This window comes from Danio rerio, chromosome 4 (assembly GCF_052040795.2).
Source record: "Danio rerio strain M-AB ecotype USA chromosome 4, GRCz13ab, whole genome shotgun sequence".
NCBI lineage: Eukaryota > Metazoa > Chordata > Actinopteri > Cypriniformes > Danionidae > Danio > Danio rerio.
The window spans coordinates 47,123,045-47,132,849 of NC_141024.2; the positions used below are offsets into that span (position 1 = coordinate 47,123,045).

The 9,805-nt window shown below is 39.3% G+C and overlaps 1 non-coding gene across 1 annotated transcript; it reads left to right on the forward strand.

Annotated features, from left to right (window-relative positions):
• The first annotated feature begins 3,325 nt into the window (after positions 1 to 3,325).
• Positions 3,326 to 3,407, forward strand: trnas-uga (transfer RNA serine (anticodon UGA)). Its single transcript has one exon. It is a non-coding gene; the product is annotated as a tRNA-Ser (tRNA).
• Positions 3,408 to 9,805: the final 6,398 nt, after the last annotated feature.

Genomic DNA, 9,805 nt, shown 5'->3' on the forward strand with positions numbered 1-9,805 from the left:
GAGATATTAACACCGATACTGATGAAATTATTTAAACATATGGAAGAAAGAAGAGAGATACCAGAATCAACAGGTTTGGGAGTAATCACCATACTTTACAAGAATAAAGGCAGTCCGCTAAATTTGGAAAATTATAGACCTTTAAGTCTTTTAAACACAGATTATAAGATTCTAACAAAAATTTTTGCTAATAGAATAAAAAGAGTAGTGCGAAGCATAATATCACCTAATCAAGCTTATGGCATACCAGGGAGGGACATCACTGACACAATATGCACAATTAGAGATGTTGTGAGCAGCATGGACAAAGATGGAGAAGGAGGATTAATGCTATGCATTGACCTAAATAAAGCATTTGACAGGGTAGAACACAATTTCATGGAACAAGCAATGAGAAGATATGGGTTTGGAGAGAAGATTTTAAATTGGATAAAGCTGTTGTATAAAAATGCAAAAAGTTGTGTAAAAGTGAATGGAGTTTTAACAAACACCTTTCCATTGGAAAGATCAGTGAGGCAGGGATGTCCGTTGTCAGCGATGCTATACTCAATATCTATAGAATCGCTGGCAACACTAGTAAAGCAAGATAAGGAAATAAGAGGAATTCAAATACCATATGGTGGTGTGAGTTTAATTCATCCAAAGATACAGATGAGAGGGAGGATGTTTTATAATAGACTGTATATAAAAGCTGGAATAAGACAAGTAAAAGACATGGTATATGAATTTGTCAAAGGTTTTTTACCAAACAGAGCTATTTATGACTCTGTGGTGGAGTGGGATGATGAAATAAAAAAATCACAAGTAGACTCTGTTTGTGAAAACATCAGAGTTAGCTTACCAAAGAGATGGGTTGAAATGATTGAGAGAGAAAGTGCCAAACCAGGAAATTGGGGAATGCCAGAAATGTTTATTGTCAAAAATGGTAAAAAGATGTGTTTATCTGATGTAATAACAAAAACTATATATGGAATATTTGTGGAAAAGGAAATCAAACTGCCTGCATCTGAAAATGTGTGGCCAAAATTGTTCCCAAATTTAAATGTTAAAACAATTTGGAAAAATTTAAATGTGAAATATAACAGCTTAGACTGTGAAAATTTAGATTTTAAGTTACGGCATAATAGAATATACACAAAGGTTGTGATTCATCAAATAAACAGAAATGTAAACAGGGAGTGTGATGTATGCAAGTCTGATCCAGAGACCCTGATGCACATTTTCTTTGAATGTAGGGAGCTGGGATTTTTTCATGAAAAACTGAAACAACTGATAAAAGACAATTGGGGGAAAAATGCACAAGGAAATGAATGGAAACAACTGTTCTTATTTGGAGAAAATACAAATTGCAAAGACAAAAATGTAAATTTATGTAATTTTTTTCTGAGTCATGCAAGGTATGCAATATGGGCAAGGAGGAATATGGCATATTTTGAAGCAAAAATAATAGACGTGAATGTCATGTTTAAAAGTGTAGTTAGAAAGAATGTGTATTTAATGTGGAAATATCTAAGAAAAGATGTTTTTGAGGAAGCTTTTATTCATGAAAATGAGCTTATAACGGTAGACCACAAAAAGGGATTGATGCTTAATTTTTAAGTTGATTGGAAAAATAAGATGACTGATATGCTAGATATAAGTGAATGTGAAATGTCATGTTTATGATGATTTGGTATCAATGTATAATGTACAGATTGTTCTTTGTATATGTTTCATGAAATGTTTACATATGATGTATTTCATTTTTAATTGAAAGTTTTTTCAATTAAAAAAAAAATATATGTATATATAGTGGTTAGTACTCTGCGTTGTGGCCGCAGCAACCCCAGTTCGAATCCTGGTCACGGCAGGTTTTTCAAGGTGACATTGGCGTTGCACTCTCTGTCGCCATCCTTAATCTCCAGCCTCCTTTTAGTGCAGGCTGTGCTACTGGAACGTCCTGAATGTTTCCTAAAGTGTGGAAGACTAGGGATTCGATATGAGCAATGGGACCTTTGATGCCAGCGTGCTTTGTGGATAAGCATTGATCAAGTCACGCTTCTAAGGCATGGAAGGAATCTTTTCAATTGTTAAGTCTCCATTCATTGCCACAACAACAGAGAGACCTTCTGCAGTTGCTATTGATCAATTTAATGTCTCCTACATGACAAGGAGTCCTATCTATTGTGTTGTACTGATGTCTACACTAACAACAACCATAAACCCAACCTTACAGTAACCTGTTGTGTTTTAGCAACATCTACACCAACCATAAGCCTAAACCCCACCTCACGATAAACTTTTGTGTACCGTGAAGGTCTGCGCCGACCACAACCATAAAATGGACTTGAAATCCATTGGGGTCTCCCTGCGCAGGTTCGAATCCTGCCGACTACGTCCAGGCAGTGCGCAGGGCTTAGTTTGCGACCTTCCATGATTGTTTGCAATTCCATTGTTTCTTGGGAAAAGGGATGTGCTAGAAGGGAAAAGCAAAACGGCAGCAGATGCCAGCTAGCTGCCCTGGGGGCTTTCCATTTTTAAAGACATATGACAGAGACTGAATGTCCAACGACCTTCCTGTAGCTTGCCGAGATCGTATAGTGGTTAGTACTCTGCGTTGTGGCCGCAGCAACCCCGGTTCGAATCTGGGTCATGGCAGGTTTTTCAAGGCGACATTGGCGTTGTACTCTGTGTCGCCATCCTTTATCTCCAGCCTCCTTTTAGTGCAGGCTGTGCTACTGGAACGTCCTGAATGTTTCCTAAAGTATGGAAGACTAGGGATTTGATATGAGCAACGGGACATTTGATGCCAGCATGCTTTGTGGATAAGCATTGATCAAGTCACGCTTCTAAGGCATGGAAGGAATCTTTTCAATTATTAAGTCTCCATTCATTGCCACAACAACAGAGACCTTCTGCAGTTGCTATTGATCCATTTAATGTCTCCTACATGACATGGAGTCCTATCTATTGTGTTGTACTGATGTCTACACCAACAACAACCATAAACCCAACCTCACAGTAATCTGTTGTGTTTTAGCAACATCTACACCAACCATAAGCCTAAACCCCACCTCACGGTAAACTTTTGTGTACCGTGAAGGTCTGCGCCGACCACAACCATAAACATTACCTACTTGCAAATGCCTTGCCATGGAGCATGGATAGCTCAGTCGGTAGAGCATCAGACTTTTAATCTGAGGGTCCAGGGTTCAAGTCCCTGTTCAGGGTTTAAGACTTTTTGTGGAGCCACAGCTTTTGCCGTTGAGCTATCGCTTGCTGAGAGTTATATCTGGGTGCACAACACATGTACTGGGAATGAGGACATGGCTGTATAGGCAGTCTTGTAGTCGTGGCTGAGTGGTTAAGGTGATGGACTTGAAATCCATTTTGGTCTCCCTGCGCAGGTTCGAATCCTGCCGACTACGTCCAGGCAGTGCGCAGGACTTAGTTTGCGACCTTCCATGATTGTTTGCAATTCTATTGTTTTTTAGGAAAAGGGATGTGCTGGTAGGGAAAAGCAATATATATATATAAAACGGCTGCGCAGGCTAGCTAACTGCCTTGGGGCCCTCCATTTTCAAAGCCATATGACAGAGAGTGAATGTCTAATGGCTGTCCCATAGCTCGCCGTGATCGTTTAGGGGTTAGTACTCTGCGTTGTAGCCGCAGCAAGTCTGGTTGGAATCCGTGTCATGGCAGGTTTTTCAAGGTGGCATTGGCGTTGCACTCTGTGTTGTCATTCATAATCTCCAGCCTCCTTTTAGTGCAGGCTGTGCTAATGGCTAAGGCCATGAGGACATGGCAGTACAGTCAGTCTTGTAGTAGTGGTTAAGGTGAATTCGGGTCACGGCAGGATTCCTTACGGTGACAATGACATCACGCCCTCCTCTTGCCACCTGTTTTGTATAGCCCACTTTTTAGTGCACGCTGCAACTCTGACACGTTACAAGTAATTAAATCTAAGCAAATGCCCCAATGATCCCAGTTAACTCAGTCGGTAGAGCATCAGACTTATCATCTGACGTTCCAGGGTTCAAGTCAAGGATGCTGCATACTGATATGCTGTTGACCTGCTGCCAGCTCAGGTTAAAGAGGCCCATCTCATCTCAATCATTGAACAGTTGTCTCACTTTCAGCTACAGCTTGCTGATTTTGACCAGTGGACAGAACTCACATTTCAACATCAGAAATGACTTCTGAACAGTAAATAGATTTAGTCAGTACCCGTTATGCAGCAGGTTTCTTAAACTCAGTTTAGCTTGTATCAATTTATCAGTGGAGTTAGTTAAGTTTGTGGAAGTCAAATCTTTAAAAATCTAAAGAGTCTTCTAGAACTTAGTACTTCTAGATAAAAAAAAAATTTAGATTGAGAAGTTTAGAAAACCTCTGAAGAGCACAGATGTTTGTGAGAGGAGAGCAGTTTGTACATTAATTGTGTTATTTTAAATTTGACATGTAAATCCTATCTGCTGGTATAATCTTGGTTTAAGAAATAATTGAGACAATTTTAATCTTCTCATAATAAATGTCATATTATTAAATACTTTTAAAATAATATGTTTAGTAACAGTATTATATTAATATGAAATTAAGCTTTTTTCTTAAAACTCCAATCAAAATGTCAGGCAGTTTTTGCTGTGTGTGTTTGTGTGCTCATTCCTTTGTTTCTTTACCTGGAGTGGGGGTGGGGTGTGGTGGACCCCAAACCTTCACAAAGCTGCTCTCGGTGTCTTCATTCTATAACATGTTGATTTTATTATCCACACAGATCCTTCCACAGCAGGATGTTGTCCCTCTGCCCTGTGTGCAAAAAGGCTCCTCATTCTCTTCCTGGGCATCTCAGGAAGGTGCCCAGCCAGCAACGATATGTCGGGCCCAGATGGACTAACTACGGGTTCCATGGGAACTGTGTGGGCATGGGCTTTGGCTGGGTGAAATCAGAAGGTCCCATGTAGGTTTTCTAGAATGAGTCCCACAAAGGAAGCCCATATGAGCTAATTACATGGGCGCCATAAGGGACAGGCATGGGCCAATTGGGCATGGGTTTGATCTGGGAACACATATATGGGTCTTTCATGGAATATTTATGGGCCAAGTGGGCATGGGTTTGATCTGGGAACACAAATATGGGTCCTACATGGCATAATTATGGGCCAACTGAGCATGGGTTTGAACTGGGGACCCACATATGGGTCCTGCATGACATATTTATGGGCCAAGTGGGCATGGGTTTGAACTGGGAATGCATATATACGTCCTGCATGGCATATTTATGGGCCAAGTGGGCATGGGTTTGAACTGGGAATGCATATATACGTCCTGCATGGCATATTTATGGGCCAAGTGGGCATGGGTTTGAACTGGGAATGCATATATACGTCCTGCATGGCATATTTATGGGCCAAGTGGGCATGGGTTTGAACTGGGAATTAATATATGGGTCCTGCATGCCATATTTATGAGCCAAGTGGGCATAGGTTTGATCTGAGAACACATTTATGGGTGCTGCATGGCCTAATTATGGGCCAACTGAGCATGCACTGTAAAAAATTGCTGTTAAAAAACGGTCAGATTCTACGGTAAAATAACGTTTTTTCACTAAAACAGTAATATTCTGTTAAAAACAGTGCTTTCTGGGTAACATTTTTGTTTTCGAGAAAGTAACCAACTGCTGAAAACTGTGAGCTAACAGAGTTCAGATTCGATGTTTTGAAGTCTGTGTTTGAAATCACGCTTTGTGTCCTTGTTCACTATTTCATATACTAGTTAACTAATATAGTTCACCTGACAGTTTTAATGAACACTAATGAGTGAATTCAGACACTGATGAACACCTGCTGTTAATAATTACAATTACTGAAGAAAACAAAACAAGAAACACAAACAACACTTGAGTTACAACATTAAATAAAATAAAATAAAATAAAACAGCTTCAGTCTCAGCAGAGGATTATTAAACAACTCCACAAACAACAGCAGACACACTTATTACTGACTGATTTGACTTCCATACTATTCTCATTGAGATCCAACAGAAATTAAGGTGTTTTTTGTGTCACCGTAATGGAGTGAGGGGCTGGTTTAGTTGGGCTCTTCACCCTTGAACTCTTTTAAGAAGACTTTCCATCTGCTTGAATACAGAGTTTACAAAACGTTTGTACTATAGCAATAAAGTTGGGAAGTCAATAAATAGAGATATATATTTATCTGTAATTAGTTCTGATAAATGTTTTGATATAAATCTAGAAGAAGGGCCACATTCAATAGATTTTATGCTTACTTGCAGGTATTAATTTAATTAATGAGAAGTGGAACCAGAAAAGATACCTCTGTAATTACTTAACAGTTAAGAAATAACATACAAAAACAGTTCAGTTATGACAAATACACACTCAGACCTCATGAATCTGACCTTGTATCTCAACAATGGTAACATCTCAAATGTTTCATGCTGCAATGCATGCTGGGAGTGGCACTGTACAAATATCCCAGCATGCATTGCGGTATAAATAAATGTTGTATAATGGTCTTACAGTTTTCTTTATTTATGTTTGATTCTGCTGTTGTTTATGTTTAGACTTTCAGTTTCCTGTTTGTGAGTTAAACTGTTAATTTTGTCAAATTTGTTTTCACCATTATTGAGGTTCATATGCTGATTATTGATGTCTCTATGAGTGCGATTTACACCATAGAGCAGTGTTATTGTCCAAGATATTCTTAAAAACTTCCAGAAATCATTGCCATATATATATACATATAATGTAAAACAATAGATTTAACATTGAATAGGAGCAGTAAATTTTAGTATACAAAATGAGAACAGACTCTGCCATTTATTAGCAACATGAACATTACCAGATTTTATATAGGTTTTTGGCTGGCTTGCCACAACAAAGGAGCTTTTTAAACAAAGTTCTTAACAATTGCAGCAGCCAAGATATGTAAATGTTAAAAATGACAGGGCTAAGAGCCCAACTAAAGCAAACTCTGTTCTCCATGATGGTGACGTAAAACTTTAACTTTTTCTCAAGAAGAACTTTAGTAGATGTTATACAAAAATACATGTATTAAGTAATAAGTGTAGCTGGTGATGATGTTTGTAGAGTTGTTTAATCATCCGCTGATCATTTAAATGATTTAATCATTTGTTGTTCTTCAGGTTATTTCATTATAAAGCTGTGACTAAAGCTTTGTATGTTCTGTTCTTGTTTTTTCCCTTCAGTATTTCTTCATTTGTTCATTGTTAATCCTCAATTATCATTTAATTAGTCAGTTAATTAATGAATTTACTTCAGCTTTGCTCCATGTTTCTTAAACACTCAGTAGTGTGGACACTTCAATTAAAACTGAAGTATAGGCTCTGGGGTTTAAAGGGTTAAAGGTGTGAGAGGTAAAAACACAGTGTAAAAATGTATTTTAACAGTAATATACTGTTAATTTACACAACGGAAGTAGACTGTAAAAAAACAGTATATTGCTGGCAACCACAGCTGCCAGTAGATTACTGTTAAATCAAGGAAAAAACTGTATTTTACTGTAAAACCTGAAGCTAATTTCTTCTGTCTGTCACCGTTGTGGAGGAGAGTAGAGCCAGTGTATGAGTTAAAGATGAACAATGAACTGCTGATGTTATTCTGCATGTTTCTCTATTTAAAGAAAGCGGCTGTTTAGTTGCTGATGCAGTCAGAATCTCTCTGGTAGTTCCAGATTTACATGTATGTGTGCTGTTGTGAAAAATAAGACATTAGAATTAAACCAAACTTTTCTAATTAACTAAAATAAGTTATCATTATAAGTATGCTTCTAAGCATATAAAGCACATTACTTCATAAACTCATTCAGCAGTTGACCAAGTTGAGGCAGTTGCTTTCAGTGAGCAAAATGAGTTCACTTGAGTATTGTGTAAATCAATGTAGTCCATGTATTTTTACAGCAACATACTGTAAAATAACAGTACATTGCTGGCAACTGCAGCTGCCAGTATTTTCCTGTTTTTTAACGGGACAATTTTTAACAGTGTGGGTTTGAACTGGGAACACAAATATGGGTCCTACATGGCATATTTATGGGCCAACTGGGCATGGGTTTGAACTGGGAATGCATATATGGGCCCTGCATGGCATATTTATGGGCCAACTGGGCATGGGTTTGAACTGGGAACGCACATATGGGTCCTGCATGACATATGTATGGGCCAACTGGGCATGGGTTTGAACTGGGAATGCATATATGGGCCCTGCATGGCATATTTATGGGCCAACTGGGCATGGGTTTGAACTGGGAACGCACATATGGGTCCTGCATGACATATGTATGGGCCAACTGGGCATGGGTTTGAACTGGGAATGCATATATGGGTCCTGCATGGCATATTTATGGGCCAAGTGGGCTTGGGTTTGAACTGGGAATGCATATATGGGTCCTGCATGGCATATTTATGGGCCAAGTGGGCATGGGTTTGAACTGAGAACACAAATATGGGTCGTACATGGCATATTTATGAGCAAAGTGGCATTGGGTTTGAACTGGAAATGCACTGGGGGAAGGGCTGCTCTTGGGCCCGTAAGGCCCTTGGCTCCACACCCTGCCTGTCCCAGGCGGCTGGCTGCATGGTGTTGTCAGCGGTTGCCATTTTCGGCCCGATGGGGCCTGCCCTATGCAGCTGTGAGGGGCTCTGGCGGGGGGCTTTGTCTTCCACCACCTGGGTGGAAGCATGTCCATCTATGTGGCTTGGTGGTAGGGAACATGTGCCGTGGGGTTGCTGCTGCTGGCCAGGGTACTGGGTTTCCTGGCCTTCCTGGGATACGTACAGAAGTATAGAGTTATGACAGTCCCGTGTTTCATTTAATTTTTTATAGCTGTTATGCATTGATTAATCATCATTCATTATTAGTGTTCTATTAAGTTCAGGTTAGTTATAATGTGTTGATGGCCATCATTTCAATCTGTATGTCCTGGCGAGTGACGCTAGGGGACGATTAGTGAGCAATACGTGAGCCGCAGGAGGTTTCACGCATTCATGAAGAAGTCACACTGCCAGCACTGAAACATTGTTCACAGTATCTTCTCAATGTCTGTGTTTGTTCATATTACAGATTGTGCAGTGTGACAACAATAAAAACAATATTATGGTGCCACCAGAAATCTCCGCCTGTTCTGTGTGCAACATACTGTTACACTTGCACTATCACACATAACTGAACACGCTTCACCCCTCATATTCTGCATGTTGACACTATCACTGCGTCAAGAAACAATGCGTAAAGGCAAGGCACGTTTATTTGTATAGCACAATTCATGATACAAAACAATTCAAAGTGCTATACATAAAACATTACAAGCATTAAAGTGCAGAAAAAACATTAAAAAGTAAAATAATAGAGAGCATAATTTCTGTGAGTGTGAACCATGTACATTGATGGCTACTGTTATTTAGCTTTTCTTTTGCGTGTGTGTGTGTGCTATTGTCATAATCACCAGCAATCTAGTAGCTGAAGATCACATAGGACTACAAATCTGCTGGTAAATGGACTACAAGAACCAGTCATGCTTTACACACACATCCAGTTCCAGATCCTGAGTGATTGCATACACACAGCTGATGCTGCTTAAGTACTGATTACACACACATATATACAGCTCACTTTGAGACACTCATTTCTGAGTCTTGTTATCTGTTTAATGACATTACAATGCGGTTTCCTTTGTCTTGTTTTTCTGTGATTTTGATCCTCGCCTTGTTTATTTGTTAAATCTTGTGTTTTGCAAGCCTTGTGACCATCTGCCTGTCTTTTGACTACAACTCTGGATTGCCCTTATACAT